The sequence below is a fragment of the Marmota flaviventris genome, chromosome 8 (genome assembly GCF_047511675.1).
Source record: "Marmota flaviventris isolate mMarFla1 chromosome 8, mMarFla1.hap1, whole genome shotgun sequence".
Taxonomy (NCBI): domain Eukaryota; kingdom Metazoa; phylum Chordata; class Mammalia; order Rodentia; family Sciuridae; genus Marmota; species Marmota flaviventris.
The window spans coordinates 40,677,076-40,696,844 of record NC_092505.1 but is presented as its reverse complement, the minus strand read 5'-3'; the positions used below and the strand labels follow the sequence as shown (position 1 = coordinate 40,696,844).

General features: G+C 41.6%; 2 pseudogenes; one reads left to right on the top strand and one right to left on the bottom strand.

Moving 5' to 3' along the window:
• Positions 1-251: 251 nt before the first annotated feature.
• Positions 252-19,769, bottom strand: part of LOC114105136 (5-hydroxytryptamine receptor 3E-like) — a 42,865-nt pseudogene continuing 23,347 nt past the window's right edge.
• On the top strand, positions 6,346-7,033 carry LOC114105164 (large ribosomal subunit protein eL6 pseudogene; annotated as a pseudogene).

Here is a 19,769-nt window from a genome sequence, read left to right as displayed (position 1 = left end):
TGCTGTATTCAGAAGACCTAAGGGATCTAGAACCATGCAGTAGGACTGAGGGAAGCCCACAAATATGCAGGAATAAGGGAAAATGTCTGGGATGAGATATAACAAGCAGCAGGGCTAGGTTAGGACAGGTGGAATTGTTAATCTTTGGGGACGTGACAGTTGGTGCTCAAAAAGGGGAAAAGATGAGGCTGGCCCTAGGAGGCCAGAAGCAGCTCTGGGTTGGGATCTACAGGAACAGAGAGACATGATGTCTAGGTGTTCCAGAGGGCAATGACCGTGACGACGGAGGAGGCCATAAAGAGCAGGTAGAGATGGAAGAGCAGGGTGTCCATCAGATAGATGGCTGAATTCCACCCACAGTGCTGCTTCTGGGCCTCCAGTTCCTGCCAGGCTCTTGCTGATTCAGGGCACCCAGTTAGCTCCACCTCCCTGGTACCTGACACCTTCTCCACCAAGTCTCCTGGCTCCTTCACCCCTGTGGGGAGTGCAGGGCTCACCTGTGGAATGCAGGGCTCACCTGGGAAGGGAGGGAGACAGGAGAGGAGGTAGGCGAAGAGAAGTGGAGGAACAGGAAGAGAAAGTGGGCAGTGCTGGCTTCCTCACCAGGCAGGTGGGTGGGCCTGAGGTCCAGACCCTTCTTCTCCTTCTGGGCCCCAGGGGGGCAGCACCTCCTTGGGCTGGTGCAGTGCCTCAGCAGGGAGTGGAGCCAGGCATGGGTGGGGGCTGGGTGGAGGTGAGGTGCAGGAGATAGGTGATGAAGATGGTCTCTAGCAGACTGCACCATCAGGGACAGTCACAGGGCAAAGAAAATTATACTAAACCTGGAGAGATTAATTTCTTTTCTCCTCCTCCTCCTCTTCCTCCTCCTCCTCCTCCTCCTTCACCAGGGAGGGATTGAACCCAAGGGCGCTTAACCTGAGTCCTTTTTATATTTTATTTAGAGACAGGGTCTCACTAAGTTGCTTAGGGCCTTGCTAAATTGCTGAGGCTGACTTTGAACTTGTGATTCTCTTGCCTTAGCCTCCCAAGCCACCGGACCAGAACAACTTTTTTTTTTTTTTTTGACATAGGGTCTGGCTAAGTTACTGAGGCTAACTTTGAACTTTCAATTCTCCTATCTCAGGTGTCCAGCCTCAGCAACCCAAGCCCTTGGATTATAGGCATGTGCCACCACAACTGGCTTCTTCAGCTTCATTTCTAAACTTTCTTTAAGCCTCTTTCCCAAAAAACAGTGTTTCCTCAGAAGCCTCCCTCCCCACTTAAGTGGAGCAGTGGCTGATTCTTCTGGCCCTTCCCTGTCCCCTGCTGCCATTGCTTCTATGCAAAGTGGAAGGGGCCATACTGATGAAGGCCGTGTCACTGACCGAGCAGGAAGACCTTGTAGCCCAGCAGAAGGGTCATCTTGAATGGGGCACGATTCTGGTTTTTTGCTGGCAGGTAGAAACTGAGGGCCTCAATGGCCATCAGAAAGCCACTGGGCACCAGGAGGTTTGTCACATAGAGCCTGGGTCTGCATCTGATGGCCACCTGGTGGGGAAGAGAGGGAGTGAAGTAAATATGGGATTTGGGAGAAATCTCAAATCTAGGAATAGATAGCTGTTTGCTTCTGTGAATTGCAGTGACAGTTTCGGTCTGTCTTCTTCATGGTCTGATAGGGCCCTGGGATCAGCAGCCATATGGAGTGCAGCCTCACAATCCAGTATAGAACCTGCCAACAGAGGGTGAGCACAGCCATAAGCCTTCAGAGAGTTAGGCTGGGAATCCAGGAGAAAGGTTTTGGCCTCCTTCAAGACACAAGTGTCAAGATTGAAAGACCCTGAAACTTGGAGTAATACCCATGTGGTGCAGACTCTAGGCAAAGGGAGAAGCAAACAGGGAAGGAAAAAGCAAACTCACATAGAACACAATCTGATCATACAGCTTGGCACCCTCGGTTATCTCTGGAGCAGTCTTTTTTTATATACGTATTTTTAAAATTGTAGGTGGACACAATGCCTTTATTTTATTTATTTATTCTTATGTGGTATGGAGGATCAAACCCAGGGCCTCGCACGTGCTAGACGAGCGCTCTTCCGCTGAGCCACATCCCCAGCCACTGGAGCAGTCTTTTTGATGCTCAGGAGCTACCATTCTCCGTGCACCTGAACAATATCTTGGAACTTGTCTATTCTTTCCCACACTTTTTTCTCCACACCCAGCAACATGTTATCCACTGAAAGGGAGAACCATCCAAATAATTTCCAAGGATATGGTTTCCTGGAGGATAAACTGCCTTTGCTTTCCCACCTTTTTTTTTAAAAAGTTTTTTTTTTTAAAGATGAACACAATATCTTTATTTTATTTTATTTATTTATTTATTTATTTTTATGTGGTGCTGAGGATCAAACCCGGTACCTTACAAGTGCGAGTTGAGCGCTCTACCACTGAGCTATAATCCCAGCCCCTTTCCCACCCTTTTGTTCAACGAATAGTTTTGAGGGCCTACCATATATCAGGAACTTTTCTAGGTGCTAGGGATGGTAATGAACAAGATAGAGCTTGGTGGATGCCAGGCACCATCTTTGTGGTGACCAGCTCTCCTTTCCATGCTGGTCATATTGAAATATTTATGGAAAATATTTCAACATCCGTAAGATTTATTTATTTATTTATTGGTACTGGGGATTGAACCCAGGGTGCTTAACCACCAAGCCACATCCCCAGCCCTTTTTTAATATTTTGTTTAGAGACAGTGTCTCACTGAGTTGCCTAGGCCCTTGCTAAGTTGCTGAGGCTGATCCTGAACTTGAGATTCTCCTGCCTCAGACTCCTGAGCCACTGGGATTACAGATTCTTGGCTGCCATACTGATCTCCCCGATGCTCTCACAGTCCTCTGGGATTCAGCTGATAGATGGGTTATCCCAGACGTAGACCCAGGTGGAAGAGAGGTGAGAGCTCAATATGCATTGGGATTATTTTCTCCTGACCTTTGCTTTATTGTTTCAAAAAGCCATGCAATATTTCAATCCAATAGAAAAGTTTAAACAAATAATGTAATGAACATCTATGCATTGAGATTTCCAAATTTATGGAGTCTTAATATTTTGCTAAATTGCCCTCTTTCCCTAAGAAATCAAAATTTCAGATAAAATTGGATCTCCTTGTGTTTACTTCTTCATTAAATTTCAGCCTTCTGCTCTCCCATTTGAGTGGAAAATTATTGGTGCTCAGGGACATCCTCTCCTTTCTGCAGTAGGAATGAAATTCAGAGTTGAATTCAGTAACTTAGCCTCTGAGCTGGAATTTTCTTAGAGTTAGATAAGGGAAGTGGTGGATATTAAATGAAATTGAGTGTATGGAAGGATTTTGTAAACTGTAATGTTGTTCAGAAGCTTTTATGTATTAGTACCTAGCAAGGTCTTAAGTGTCTTCCACACCCCTTTCACTGGTCTCTCTTGTAAGGAAACATTGCATAGGACTTTGAGTTCTTTGACGCCAAGAACTTGGTGGATGCCAGGCACCATCTTTGTGATGACTAGCTCTCCTTTCCATGCTGGTCATCTCTTCTGGAAAATGTTTTCAAGAATTGTCCAAGGGCTGGGGATATAACTCAGTTGGTATAGTGCTTGCACAAGACCCTGGGTTCAATCCCCAGCACCATTAAAAAAAAAAAAAAAAGAAAGAAAAGAAAACAGAAAGAAAGAAAGGCATGCCTATATTCCCATTGGCTCAGGAGGGTGAGGCAGGAGGATTGCAAGTTCAAAGCCAGCCTCGACAACTTACAAGGCACTAAGCAACACAGTGAGACCTTATCTCTAAATAAAATACAAAATGGGGCTGGGGATGTGGCTCAATAGTTGAGTGCCTCTGAGTTCAATCCCCAGTACCAAAAAAAAAAAAAAAAAAAAAAGATTCGTCCAACTCAGGGTGGTCTTGTTTAGTCTCAGGGCACTTCCAATGTTAGTGGCTATGGTTTGTGGAAACACAGTCAAGACAAGGAGCTCTATGCATATTAACTGAAAGTTTGTATAAGATCAGTGCCTCTTGAACTTCACCATCCATAGAAAACACCTAGGGATCATGTTGAAATGCAGATTTTAGTTCCTAGGTAGGGTGACTAACTCCTCCTGGTTTGTCTAGAATTTTCTTGTTTTTAGTATTGCAAGTCCCCATGTTCTGAGAACGCCTCAGTTTTGGGCAGGATGGGACAGTCGGTCATCCTAGGTGGAGCCCCAGATCAAGCGCATTTCTTTTTCATTGTGGTATTGGGGATCCAACTCAGGGCCTTGCACAATCTGAGCCCACGCTCTATCACCAGGCCTCCAGGGCATTTCTAATAAACTTCCAGATGGTGAATCTTAGCTGGTGACATGGGTGTGGGAACTTTGAGAGCAAGGTTTGGTGGTTGTTACTATGTTTTCTATGCTCCCTTCTTCCCTACAATCCGGCTTTTCAAGTTGGAAACTTAATTCTTTTACTTTTATTTTCCACACTCCCACTTCGTTTTCTAATCAATTCACTCAAAATATAAAATTTGCACTTGAGTTATGCTTTCATTATATTCATAGATTTTCCTATATTGTGCTCTTCATTTCTAATTAGTTCATAATTTCTATTTAATTGTTTTATTTTCTCTTTAGCCCCAAATATTTGGTTGTAAATTCTCTGTCAAAGGAACCACTTAGCTAGAGCCAGTCCAGCCCCAAATATTTGGAAGTTTAATTTTAAAATCCCAAGAAGTAAGGTTTTCTTGGTGTGTGTGTGGGGTCCTTTTGTACTTATTTACTATTTTTTTTTGTTGCTGTTGTCAGAGAATACAATCTAGACAATTTCTGCTTTTTCAATTTTGTTAGGATATTCCTTGTGGCCAGAAGTGTAGTCAATTTTGGGGAATAGTCTTTTATGTGTCAGAAAAGCCTATGCATGTTCACTGGCACAAAGTTTGATAATGTTTATTAGATTTATATATATATATATATATATATATATATATATATATATATATATATGTGTGTGTGTGTGTGTGTGTGTGTGTGTATGTGTGTGTGTGTGTGTGTGTGTGTATGTGTGTGTGTGTGTGTGTGTGCGTGTGCGTGCATGTTTTCTTTTTGCAATATTGGCAATTCAACCCAGGGTCTCCAATTCTACCACTGGCGACACCCCCAGACCTTCTGATTTTATTTTGAGACAGGGTCTCACTCACTTGCACAGGCTGGCCTGGAACTTGTGATACCCTCCCTCTGCTTCCTTAGTAGCTAGGATTATAGGTGTGAGCCACCATGCCTGGTTCAGATTAAGTTTATTAATCTTGTTCTTAAAAGTCACTGTATCTTTATTCTTTTTCTGTCTGAGTTGTTATTTTTTTTAAGCCCCTGTTGAGATGAGGCTAGGGCCTCCTACATGCTGGGCAATTGCTCTACCACTGAGCTATTTCCCCTAGTCCTCTATTTGATTTTCAAAAGCAGTGTGTTGAAGCTTCTCATCATTGTTGCAGATTTTTCGATTTCTCCTTCCTATGTGGGTTGGGTACATAAAAAGGTCATAATTATATCTTTGTTTAAAATCTTTCCCAGCTATAGGGAAGAGAGAGAATAATGTGCAGGTCATACCATTTCCAGCCACAGGAAAGATGACATGAGCTATCGCTGTTCGTCCTGCCAAAAGAATTTCCTGTTTCCAGCATGTTTGCCTGTAAAATTTCTGTTCATCACCACCCCCCCAACCACTCTCCATTTTTGTTTACCAACCTCCCAGGTATATAAACATGATGCTGTGATCAAAGCCAAAATTATGGATCAAGGACAAAGATTTGATCAAAAGAGATATATTGGGCTTTGGGCAGGAGAGTTTGTAGCAGGCAGGAGAGCGTGTTTGTGTGTGTATGTGTGTGTGTGTGTGTGTGTGTGTGTGTGTGTTACTGGAGCTTGGATGTAATTTTACCACCGAGTTACGTCCTTGGCTTTTTAAATTTTTTTATTTTGAGATGGGTATTCACTAAACTCCTGAGGCTGGCCTCAAACTTGCAATCCTCCCTCATCAGCCTCTTGATTTGTTGGAATTACAGATGTGTACCACCATGCCCAGCTATCTTTGAATAACTTGGGATGCTTAAAAATGCCTGGTTCTCTTTCTCATCTTCAAGATGTTGAACACTAAGGAGATTAAACCTGAAACCAAGAAGGTTTTTGCCATTGGTGATGTTAAAAAGGGCTGGGGTTGTGGCTCAGTGGTAGAGTGATTGCCTAGCATGTGTGAGGCACTGGGTTTGATTCTTAGCACCATATATAAATAAATAAATAAATAAACAAATAAATAAAATAAAGATTCATTAACAACTAAAAAAAAAAAACTGCCACTGAAACCCTGTCCTAATTTAAAAAATTGGCAGATACTCCCCAATCTGCTATGTATTCCAGAAAAGCCATGTATGAGAGGAAATACTCAGCTGCTAAATCCAAGGGTGAGAAGAAAAGGGAGAATGTTCTAGTTACTGTCTCAAAACTAGTTAGTGGTGGCAAGAATGGTGGTATCAATCTTCACAAAATTTCTAGATGTTATCCTCCTGAATGTGTGCTGTGAGAGTTGTTGACCCATGCCAAGATAACCTTCCAGTCAGCATTGGGTGTTAGATCATTCCTGGGACCATCTTGGTCATCCTCACAGGGTGCACAGAGGAAGAAGAGTGGTTTTCTTAAGGCAGCTGAGCAAGGGCTTGATGCAGTTTGATCCCCACTCCAGTTCCTCTGTGTAGAACATATCAAAAATTTGTCATCATTGCCTCTACAAAAATTGTTATCAGAATCATGAAAATCCCCAAACACTGCACTGATGCTGACTTCAGGAAGAAAGCTATAGAAGCCCAGGCACCAGGAATGTGAGGTCTTCCACACAAAGGAAGAGAAATACGAAATTTCCAAGCAGCTCAAGGTTGATCAGAAAGCTGTGGACTCACAAATTTTACCAAAAGCCAAAGTTATTCCTCAGCTACAGTGCCACATGCAATCTGTTTTTGCTTTAACAAATGGAATTTATCCTCACAAGTTGGTGTTCTAAATTTCTTACAAGAACTTAATTGAAGAGCAGATATGTTAAAAACAACAATGACAGGAAAACCAATCCTTGGGCTCCAGCCAATCAGAACCTCAGGGTGTGGATCCTGGACACTGGCATCTAACCAGAGTAGAAAACCCTAGGTGAGAAGAAAAGAAAGTCTCTTCTATGGGCTCTTATGCCCATGAGCTGGATAGAGCTTTTGAGATTCCCCATGAAGGGAATTGCCATGTAACAGTGGTGAAAGAAGCTACAATGTGGTTAGGAACTCTGGGGCTCACCTTAACAGTTGCTTGGAAAACTTTAGAATGCCAAGGAGGGTAGAGGGGTCAGCACTGACCACATCTCAGATGGCAGATATCCTGTAGGAGATGTTGACTCGGACAGGGACAGTGAAGTTGATGACTGGAAAACACTGAATTCAGAACAGTCTTACCACCCCATGCTGGCCACACTCTGAGCAGTTGATGGTGAAAGTACTGCCCCATCCTGTAATGGATGCCAAATATTTGAGAGGAGGGAAGAATTCTTGTGTTTCCTATGAGAGGAGGCCCAAGGTGGGGCAGGGAGCAGCCATGATAATAACCAGAGTTGACATGTACTCAGCACTGAATATGTCAGATGTATTCTGAACCCTTTAAAGAGATAACCTCATTTAATCCTCCCAAGGTTCTAGGAGATATCATTTTAAATAACTTTATAACATAATATTTGCTATTCACATATGTTAATGCTACATTTACCAGCAACGTGTGTTTGTGTGTGTGTGTGTGTGTGTGTGTGTGTGTGTGTTGGGGGATTACTAGAGGTTGAGCCAGGAGTGTTCTACCTCTGAGCTATATTCCCTGCTCTTTTAATTTTTCATTTTGAGACAGAGTCTTGCTAAGTTGCTGAGGTTGACCTCAAACTTATGATCCTCCTGCCTCAGCCTCCCCAATTGCTGGGATTATAGGTGTGGCCCACCATACCTAGTCAGCAATTGTTTTTGAAATATAGTTTTGATTTTTATTTTATTATAATTGTTTTAAAAATAATTAATTTTTTGGAGGCAGGGCCTTGCTATTGCCTAGGCTGGCCTCTAGTTTGTGGTCCTCTTGCCTCCTCCTGCCACGTAGATTGGATGACAGGTGTGTGCCACCATACCTAGCTTATTTTTAATTGATACATATTTATAGAGTACAGTGTGACATTTCAGTAGACATATACAACATGGAAGGATCTGATCAATGTGATAGCATATCACTCACCTCAGACACTTATCATTTTTTGTGTGTCAGGAACATTCAAAATCCTCTCTTCTGGCTATTATGAAACATATGATTAATTGTTGTTGACCATAATTTCCATATTGTGCTAGAGAACACTAGAAGTCATTCTTCCTATTCAACTGCACCCCTGTACCCACTAAGCATCCTTGCTGTTCCACCTATTCCATCCGTACTCCTCCCAGACTCTGGTAACCACTCTTCTACTCCCCACTTCTACGAGGTGGTAGATACTATGTTTATTCTCATATGATAAATGAATTAATACTAAAGTGCAAGAAGCAGTAACTTCCCAAGGTTAGACAGTAGTAAGGGGCAGCAGTTGAATTTGATCTGGTCCAGGTTTGTCTGTTGCTGTGCTATATGCTCCCTCGGGATGAGATGGGGAAGGGTGGGAGGGAGCACTGAGAGGGTTCCAGGTGCTGGGCACTTCCTGCCAAGGCTAAACAGAATAGGCTTGAGAGGCAAATGAAGGAAGCTAATGTGGTGAGCTGAGTTAGAGCATCAACCTACTTTCTTATACTTTATCTCTACGCTTTGCATGCCCCAATTTGTATGCGAACTGAGTCCCGAAGACAGTGACAGGCATCAGATAGGATTCCAACCTGGAGGCCTCAAAAAGAAACACATCTGTATTCTCCTGGACTGTCTCTCCCTTCCTTTTTCCCTACTTTGCTGCATAGCCCTATTATCAGCTTTCTAGTTTGAGGCTTTTTTAAAAAAATTTTTTTAAATTTTTTTTTAGTTTGAGGCTTTTGAGGTGTCACTTGCTCCCCTCTTCTGACTAATAAAGATTTTAATTTTCTACAGATGGAAATTGGTTGGAGGTGCAACAACTGGAGTGACAGAGATGGCATATCCATTCCCAGAGTCACAGTGTTCTCCATACAAATCCTTGAATCTTTATGGAAGCACTGAATATTCATTTTTTGATCCCTGCTCTCCAAGTGCCCAGAGGAGCTTTTATAATGTTTTCTACTTCCTGGACCAGGTGTACAGTTTGTTTATCTTCTTTGTACTGGCTTTTAAAGCCACCTCTGGTTCAGTCCTCTCCAGTGCCCACTTATCCAGAAGTTATGTGACCACCTTAGAGGGAGGGATGAATTTTATTGGCACCTATCAGATACCAAGCACCATGTTGCATACTCTTCTCTCTTCAAATGTTCCCCACTCTGAAAGGTAGGTTCTATGTTACTGATGAGAAAACTGGTTAAGCAATTCACCTGAGGTTACAAGGCTAGAAAAGCAAGGAACCAAGATTCAAACTCACATTTGTCTGTCTCCAAATCTCATGCTCTTTCCACTATGCCATTTTAATTTCCTGGAAGAGAAGCAGTCTACTTTCACCTTTGACCTGCTGCCCTCTGGCATCAACCTTACCTATAGCACTTTGATCTAGTAGGTGTGTAGGAAAGTGATGGCTAAAGTAGGTACTTTGCTACAGCGGGGTGGGTTTCATACCTACAGATGGAAAGAATTACACTGTGCACAGAAAGATGGATGAACACAGACAGTAAGTGGAAGAAAAGACAATTGTGGATGGTTCGTAGGAAGAAAAATAGAAGTGCTTACTCTGGTGTGGCACATATTGGGAAGTGGATTTTCTCTTTTGGAGAAGGAGATTCTATGGGGCATCATAGTAATACACTTATGAAATAACTGCCGCAGTCTGGCTGGGCACAGATGCCACAGTCTGGCTGGGCACACAATCACGAGCCACCACACAGCTTGTAGATTCAAACAGCAACTCTTTATTCCCGAACTCACACCAGCCATCTACAATCACGTTCTGGGGAAATCCACGTTCTCTGCCCAAATCCACGTTCTCTGCCCAAATCCACCTCCACTGGGCTTCTGTCTCCCAAAAAATACTGTCTGAATCCCGTGAGAACTCAAGGGGAACTCAGGCAGCAGGATACGCCCTATTCCCAGCAGGAATAATCTTAAACCTGGAACGCCCTAAACCCGATTATCCTAAACCAGGAACACCCTAATCCGCCCTGGTCCTTGAGCAAGGTCACCTACATGCAATGTCACTGCAACATGGGGTACACTGGCAAGGAAATTGTCATACCTACTTGGCTAATGGCTCCCAGCATCTCCCCCCTTCTGATTAATTAAACAACAAGCAATGTGGCTTAAGGACCGTGCCTGGTAGGTTGTCCAATTCAACATATGGTTCTTACCCGTCATTGGAAAACTGACCTTTAGGCGTCAGCCTCCTGTCTTAGGTTGATACCACTGCAATCGGATCATACCCGTCACTGACTACCGGTTCAGCATATAGCCATTGGCCCCCAAATTTTAGACCATCACTAGCAGAAGGGAGGAGGATACAGAAATGCCACGACACCAAGCCAATTGACGGCTCCTTGGGAAAAATTGCATCACTGGTGACACCATCAGCAAAGATATGCCAGCACTACCACAATTAACATGGGGTGCGCTGACAAGGAAATAAAAATTGCATCACTGGTGACACCATCAGCAAAGATATGCCAGCATTACCACAATTCGCTGCACCAAACGATAGTTACATAGTCCAGGCAAGTTCTGCAAGCAGTTCAAAGCGGAGGAATCTATCAATATGTCCATTTCCTCCCAAAATCCGTTTCCTCCCAAAGTAAGTTGACTCCTTGATTGAGCATTACTTGTTGAGTTATATTCATTGATGCATCAGTTTATACAGTTTACTGTGATAGCTATCATAGAAGCTGTAGTCTGGTTGTATCTTTGTCTTCACCGGCACTGGGATGAAGATAGGAATTCTGGCAATGATGCTAAAGAGACATTATCCTGAAAAGAATTATTAAATATAATGAAAAGGAAAGGTGAAAGTAAACAAACAGATCTGTTAACCTACTTTAAAAACAATCCTTAACAGCTGTTTACCTAATTTAAATTACTAAACAAACAGATCTGTTAACCACCTTTAAAAACAATCCTTAACAGCTGTTTACCTAATTTAAATTAAACCATTTAAATCACGTGAATAAAAAAAAAATAATAATTCGGATCCATTTTTTCATGAGCGCTCCTCATATAAGACATATGGACATACGCACATACAGACATACAACACAAAACACAAGAGTGCACACAAACGTACAACACATAAGAAAATAGTAAAGGCCTTGTAGCTTTACCTAGGTGAAATCTCCATTGCAATGTTTAAAAACTTCACAGTTAAAAAATAAAACTGATCAGAAAAACATTAACCTAGGTTTGTATGAGCTCAAAAAATAAAAATAGAACCTTATGATGTGGAAAAATGCAATAATAAAATAGCTATTGAAAAAAGCATCCTGGTTAATCACTGTCGCAGATGTAAGAATGGCCAAGCTGGAGTTCTGGATATCAGCTGTTATGGATTTGAGTCAAATCATCTTCTTTTCGATCTGTAGAAATTGTTTTAGTTAATCTCTCTGGAATCCAAATCGGCTGCTGTTCTCCCTGTGGAAAAACACAAACAGACCCCCGACTCCAGACAATCACTGGGTCAGGACCTTTCCATTGTCCTGTTAGAATATCTTTCCAAAGTACTTTAGGCTTATGTACATTTTTTGGATACATGTGTCTTTCTGCAGCACTAAGTCCTGATGAATCCAAATTTAAAAAGTTTAGAGTAAAAAGCGTTATTTTAAGTTTATCTTTGGGGGATATATACCCTCTTCCAATTCCCTCTTTTTGCTTTAATAAGTACGTTTAATAGTTTGATGAGCTCTTTCAACTATGCCTTGTTCCTGTGGATTGTATGGGATTCCTGTTATATGAGTAATACCAAATGATGAGCAAAATTGTTTAAAAGAGGTAGAGGTATAGCCAGGACCATTATCGGTTTTTAACTGTTTAGGAATGCCCACAGTGGCAAAATTTTGTAAGCAATGAGCTATAACATCTTTAGTTTTTTCTCCAGCATGAAGGGAGCCCATCAAAAATCCAGAAGAAGTATCAACTGTAACGTGTAAATATTTTAATTTTCCAAATTCTGGCAAGTGTGTGACGTCCATCTGCCAAATATGGTTAGGTATCAGTCCTCTAGGATTGACTCCAAGATTAACTTGTGGTAAAAATGTCACACAATTTTGACATTGTTTTATTATATGTCTGGCTTGTTCCTTAGTTATTTTAAAATGCTTTTGTAAAGTATTAGCATTAACATGAAACCTTTTATGAAAATTTGTAGCTTCTTCAAATGTAGAGAAAATATGTATGTCATGTGTAGTTTTATCTGCTAAATCATTGCCTAAACTAAGGGCTCCAGGCAATCCTGTATGTGCCCTAATATGTCCTATAAAGAATGGATCTTTTCTGTCCCAGATTAGACTTTGTATAGTGGAAAACAAAGAGAAAACAGTAGAAGAAGGGGAAATCCTACCAGCATCTTCAAGAGATACTATAGCATTAACTACATACTGACTATCAGAAAATAAATTAAATACAGAATCTTTAAACATCAAAAAAGCTTGTAAAACTGCATTAAGCTCTACCTTTTGAGCTGATTGTTTGGGTACTAAAAATGTAAAAGTTCGATCTGGGGTAACTACTGCTGCTGTACCATTATTAGACCCATCAGTGAATATATTTGGAGCATTCATGATAGGTGTTTTTCTTGTCATTTTAGGAAAAACTACAGGATGCTTAGACCAAAAAGACAACAAAGGATTAGATGGTAAATGATTATCAAATGTAACATTAGATTTACACATGATTATTGCCCAAGTATTTAACTCATTAGCTAACTCATCAATTTGATCCATAGTATATGGAGTAATAATTTTATTGGGAGAAATTCCAAACACTCCCTTCGCTGCTTTTATTCCTTTGAGTATTAATTGTCCTACAGCCTCAGGATACCTAGTAAGAATAGTGTTAGGAGAATAAGATAAATGTATCCACAATAATGGACCTTCTTGCCAAAATACTCCTGTAGGAATATTTTTTGTTGGTAGTACAATAAATAATCAAGGCAAACATATCAATTCTATCCAAATGTATATTTTCCATATATGTTTCAATAATTTTTAATGCCTTTCTTGCTTTAGGAGTTAACATGCGGGGTGAATTTGGATCTTATGGACCTTTTAGAATAAAGGTCCCAACTCTCCTGTTGGTATACCTAGATAAGGCCTTATCCAATTTATGTCTCCCAATAACTTTTGAAAGTCGTTAAGTGATTTGAGTTGATCTACTCGTATTTGAATTTTTGGTGGACGGACCATGGTTGAGGATAATAGAACTCCTAAATAATTAATTGGAAAATTTAATTGTACTTTATCTATTGCTATCTCTAGATTATAATTTTTTAATAAGTTTGTAAGTGTGGCATAACATTCCAGCAATATGTTTTTATCTTTATGTGCCAATAATACATCATCCATATAGTGAAATATTTGTAGTTCAGGATTTTGATTTCTAAGTGGCTGGATTGCTTTGTTAACATATATTTGACACATAGTTGGACTGTTAGCCATCCCTTGAGGGAGTACTTTCCATTCATATCTCTGATCAGGACCTTCATGATTTAATGCAGGGATAGTAAATGCAAAACGTGGACTATCCTCGGGATGAATTGGAATTGAAAAAAAAACAATCTTTAATATCTACAGCTAAAACATGCCAGATTTTTGGCAAAGCAGACAATTGAGGAATCCCTGATTGAGCAGGTCCCATAATAACCATCTCATTATTAATGGCTCTTAAATCTTGCAATAATCTCCATTTACCAGATTTCTTTTTGATGACAAAAATGGGAGTATTATGGGGAGATATGGAAGGTTGTATATGTCCTTCCGCTAATTGTTGTTTGACCAGATCATGGGCTACTTGTATCTTTTCTTTAGTCAGGGGCCACTGAGGAACCCACACTGGTCTTTCTGATTTCCAAGTAATTTTGATTGTCTCAGTGGCCCTTTCTGAAAATCCAACCCATGTCTGTCTGTTCCTTGATCTATTTGTATTGGTGCTGTTATACCTTGCCCTTGTTTTCCTAATCTTTTTTCTTTCCTAAAGCCTTGTCTAGCCCTAGTAGTGGGCGCATTAGGATTGATGTTATTTGTTAACGTCAAACCTAATTGATCTAGGACATCTCGTCCCCATAAATTTATAGGAAGATGATCCAATACATATGGCTGTATAGTTCCTTCACATCCTTCAGGATCCTTCCAATCTAATATCATAGAACTTCTATGGGGATTAGTCGCCACTCCTAGGCCTCGAAGCATTTGAGTGGCTTGTTGTAATGGCCAATGTTTTGGCCATTCTTGACAAGATATGATGCTAAGGTCAGCTCCTGTGTCCAGTAGCCCATTAAACTCATGACCTTGAATATTTAGTTTTAGCATTGGGCGAGAATCTAAATTTAAAGACAACATAGCCCAATCTACACCTGTGGAGCCTAATCCCCTGGAACCTCTTTCTATACTATGACTAGGAAATTTATTATGTAGGCTGGGTATTATTAACAACTGTGCTATTCTATCTCCAGGTGAAATTACTGATATACCTCTTGGAGAACTAGCTATAATTTTTATTTCACCTACATAATCGGGATCAATTACCCCAGGACTTATCATAAGTCCTTTTAATGTAGATGAACTACGTCCCAATAATAAGCCTACTGTTCCTTGGGGAAGAGGTCCTTTTACTCCTGTGGGAATGATTTGAACTCCCATCTCTGGAGTTAATACTGCTCTGGCAGAGGCGCAGATGTCCAACCCTGCGCTCCCTCGGGTTTGTCTGATGAGGGATTTAATGGACAATGTGTCCTGGGCACTACCCTGATGGTGTTGCTGGGTTCCTCCACTGCCCCGTAGATTTGTGGTTGTGGGCCCCGGGGCATTGGGCCCCCCTGTCCGTTTTTTGGCAATGGAGCCCGATGCCTTTCTCCACGATATCGTGGATAAATACCTGGTCTTTGTCCTTTTTTTGATAAGGGAGTACCCTCTATGGTGGTTTGAGAACGGCATTCATTAGCCCAATGTCTCCCTCTACGGCATCGTGGGCAAATACCCGGTATTCTATTCCTTTGATACCTACTTTTGTTAAACCCTCCTCCTATGGGGCAATTCCTTTTAAAATGTCCTGTTTGTTCACAATCATAGCATGTTTTTGGCCTGGCATCTAAAGCCTGTTGTACTGCAGCTGCCAAGACTTGCCCTTGTTCATTAATATCTCTACATAATTTAATATATGTGTTTAAATCTTCATGTCTCCATGGTCTAATAACCTCTCTGCAGCAACGATTTGCTTGGTCATAAGCCAGTTGTTTTATTAATGGCATTGCTTGTTCTGTATCCCCCAAAATTTTGGCAGCCGTTTGAATTAGCCTATCTACAAAGTCAGCGTAAGGTTCATTAGCTCTCTGTATTACCTTAGATAGCTGACCTTGTAAATCTCCATGTCCTTGTAAAGTCTTCCATGCCCTAACTGCGTCTGCAGCAATTTGTGCATATATAGCAGGATCATATTCAATTTGTTGCCATTGACCCTCATAAGGTCCTTTTCCTAACAACATATCTAGATTTCTTTGAGGGTAACCGGCTGCTGCATTTCGCCTAGCTGTCTCCGCCCAAAATTCCTCATTGGCAACCTTCCATAACAAATATTGTCCTCCATTTAGTACAGATTTACACATGCTAGCCCAATCTGCTGGCGTCATGTCCAAGTTAGTAATGAACTCGACCATGCTTACCGTGAAGGGAGCTTGGGGACCATAGGTTGTTACAGCCTCCTTTAACTGCTTCACTGTTTTAAAATCTAAAGCACGGTGAATTCGCTGCCCTCCTGCCTGTTCAAGTACAGAGCATGCTAATCTTTGAGGTCCTGTCTCAGGATCCCATTTATCAACTACGGGGTTTGAGGGCCACTCAGCTGTCTCCATCGGTGGGGCTGTTGGTTGAATTATGCCCTCTTGTGATAAAACGGAGTTAGTAACAGCCTCCTGTTGTGGCCTTTTTCCTAACAACCCCTTTTCCTTTAAATTTTCTTCCTCTGTCTGACTAGCTGGAGAGACCTTCTCTTTTGCTTGATCTAAAATGTCTTTCTCCATGGTCTGAACCTCTAACAATTTACTTAACATCTTTTCGGTTTGTTTTTTACTAATTTCTAATCTACTATAAAGATAACGCAACCCAATAAGATAACACAAAACAAAACTGAAACTGAATGAAACAAAAACGGAATAAAAAATCGTTGTATCAATTTTCTCTTCCTCAGGGCTGACAAACTTCAAACCTTTAGTCAACCATTTTTTCCAGTTTGCCTGAGAAATTTCTAGGGATAGGCAGCTTGAAACAAAAACGAGATAAATCAAAACAATAACACATTGTTTTTTGAATTGGTCACCCATTCTTTTGCTCTTCCTCAGGGGCGAGCAATTTCACTTACCTCCAAGCTTTAGACATTCCCTGTACGGGCCACCAAATGCCACAGTCTGGCTGGGCACAGATGCCACAGTCTGGCTGGGCACACAATCACGAGCCACCACACAGCTTGTAGATTCAAACAGCAACTCTTTATTCCCGAACTCACACCAGCCGTCTACAATCACGTTCTGGGGAAATCCACGTTCTCTGCCCAAATCCACGTTCTCTGCCCAAATCCACCTCCACTGGGCTTCTGTCTCCCAAAAAATACTGTCTGAATCCCGTGAGAACTCAAGGGGAACTCAGGCAGCAGGATACGCCCTATTCCCAGCAGGAATAATCTTAAACCTGGAACGCCCTAAACCCGATTATCCTAAACCGGGAACACCCTAATCCGCCCTGGTCCTTGAGCAAGGTCACCTACATGCAATGTCACTGCAACATGGGGTACACTGGCAAGGAAATTGTCATACCTACTTGGCTAATGGCTCCCAGCAAAATAACTATGCCTATTTTAGATAATCTCTAGGAGTTGGAAAACTGAAAGAAGTTTCTAGATGTTCCTATTGCAGAGGGTTCTTCTTCTTCCCCTATCATGGCCCCTTTCTTACCTTGAAGCAGAAGATTGAGAACAAGGCAGAAAGGAAATCTCTCCCTGGGGAACCAGTTTCCTTCTATCTTCTTTGTTTCTAAATTCTTCAATGAGCATGTACCAGGACTCAGGAATACCCAGATTAAAGGGTCATGGACCACACGCAGCACCCAACTTTGAATACTGATAGCATTGGTTGACCACTGACATTCATAACCTCCCTGGAAGGAGTGTTCTGGTCATCTTGTTTTTTCCTAGGCTTGAGGTTCAGTCTGCTTCTAGACTTTGTCTTAGTCTTGGGTATTTCACCACATTGTGTGTGGTTATAGACACTTTATACTGATTATGTTCAGACCTTGGTGTTCATCCCTCAGTCTGAGCATTCAATGCTGCAATTCTGGAACATTTCTAGCTATTTAAAACCATGTGCATTTGCTTTATTCTATTCTATATTCTCGTGTCCCACACCCCCTTTCTGTCCCCTTCTCTTTTTCCCCTAGGGTACTGGAGATTGAACGCAGAAGCACTCAACCACTGAGCCACGTCACCAGCTCTCTATGTATTTTATTTAGAGACAGGCTCTCCCTAAATTGCTTAGGGCCTCACTAAGTTGCTGAGGCTGGCTTTTTCACTATCCTCCTGCCTCAGACTCCTGAGCCACTGGGATTACAGGTATGCGCCATTGCACCCAGCTTTATTTGTTTTCTTTTGAGTGAGGGTCTTGTTGTCTAGGCTGGCCTCAAACTTGTGATCATCCTGCCTCAACCTGAGTAGCTGGACTTACAGGTGTGTGCCACTGTGCCTGGTTTATTCTTTCTCTTGTTAGACATATGTTGGAGTGGTTTCCCCTTCTTTTTTTTCTTTCCCAGGATTGGGGAGCAAACCCAGGGCCTTGCACATGTTAGGCAAGAACTCTACCATGCAGTTACATCCCCCATCCTTTTTATTTTTTCTGAAACTACGTCTCACTAAGTTGCCTGGGCTGATCTTGAATTTGTGATCCTCCTGTCTTGCCCTCCTAGTAGCTGGGATTACAGGTGTGCATCATAATACCCAGTGATTCTTTCTATCGCAAATGCCTTTTAATAGCTTATATTAGTTTTATTGCTGTTGTGTAACAAACTACAAGCTTAAGTGGCTTAAAGAAACACAACTTATTATTTTACAGTTCCATAGGCCAGAAATCTGAAATAGGTCTCATGGGACTGAAATAAAGTATCATCAGGGGTGTATTCTTTCTGGAGGCTCTAGGGAAAAATCCATTCCCTTGCTTTTTAAGATTTTAAATGTTGCCTGCATTTCTTGGTTCATTGTCTCATTTCTCCATCTTCAAAACTAGAAACATTGGCTGTCATTCTCACACTGTTGGTTCTCATTCTCTTCTCTCTTCCTCTTTCACCTATAAGAAATGTTCTTTGTGATTCCATTGATTCTACCTGGATAATTCAGAATAATCTCTCCATTTAAGAAAAAAAAATATTTATTTTTTTAGCTGTAGTTGGACACAATACCTTTATTTTTGTTTATTTTTATGTGGTGCTGAGGATTGAACCCAGGGCCTCACACGTGCTAGGTGAGCACTCTACCACTGAGCCACAACCCCAACCCTCATTTCTCCATTTTAAGGTCAGCTAATTAGACAACTTGATTCCATCTGCAACCTTAATTCCCCCTTTTCCATTTAACCTATTTGCAGGTTCCAGAGATTAGGGCATGAATATTTTGGGAGAGCCATATGCTTCCTACAATACCTCTCTTTCCTATTTTCTACCTTTTTACCTGTGTCCCTAATGATTTCCTCAGAGCTAGCATCTAGGTAACAAATTCTCTCCTCAACCATGTTTAAACTGCTCTCTAATATTTCTATGGAGTTCTAAATTTTGATAATTCCTATTTTTTTTTTCATTTCTAGAAGTTCTATGCCCGGCTAAAATATTAACATTTTAAAAATTGTGGTAAACTATTATTATGGTTTGGACATGAGGTGTCTCCCAAAAGCTCCTATGTTAGTGCAGGAATATTCTGAGGTAAAATGATTGAATTGTGAGAGCTATAACCTGGGGGGAGCCATTCTCACACGTGACTGGGCAACTCCTGGTTTGGGTCTGAGGTGCTCTGGCTAAACTGTGTCAGAGCTTTCCCGGCCCTCTCCTGGTGCGAGAGCCTGTCCGTGTGGGGGTGTGACTGACCACTGACCCTGGGGGCCAATCACTGACCCTGACCTTGGAGTGCGGCCCCCCTCAACCTTCATTGGATGGAATTCTCCCCTGAATTTCTTGTTCCCCAATAAAAGGCTACTCCCTGGCGTGCTCCCTCTCTCTCTCCTGCTAGCCCTGAGTAATCCTTGTTGCCCTACCGGGTGGTTCGTAGTGAGAGCCAAAGGGGGAGTCGTCTCGGACCTGGTCATAGAAAAAGGTAACTGAGTCTGTGTGTTTTATTTCGATCTCGCTAGCTAACTTTATGCCAAGAACCTCTTTAATGAAACCAGTGCACTGGTCGCATGGTGGAATAACCTA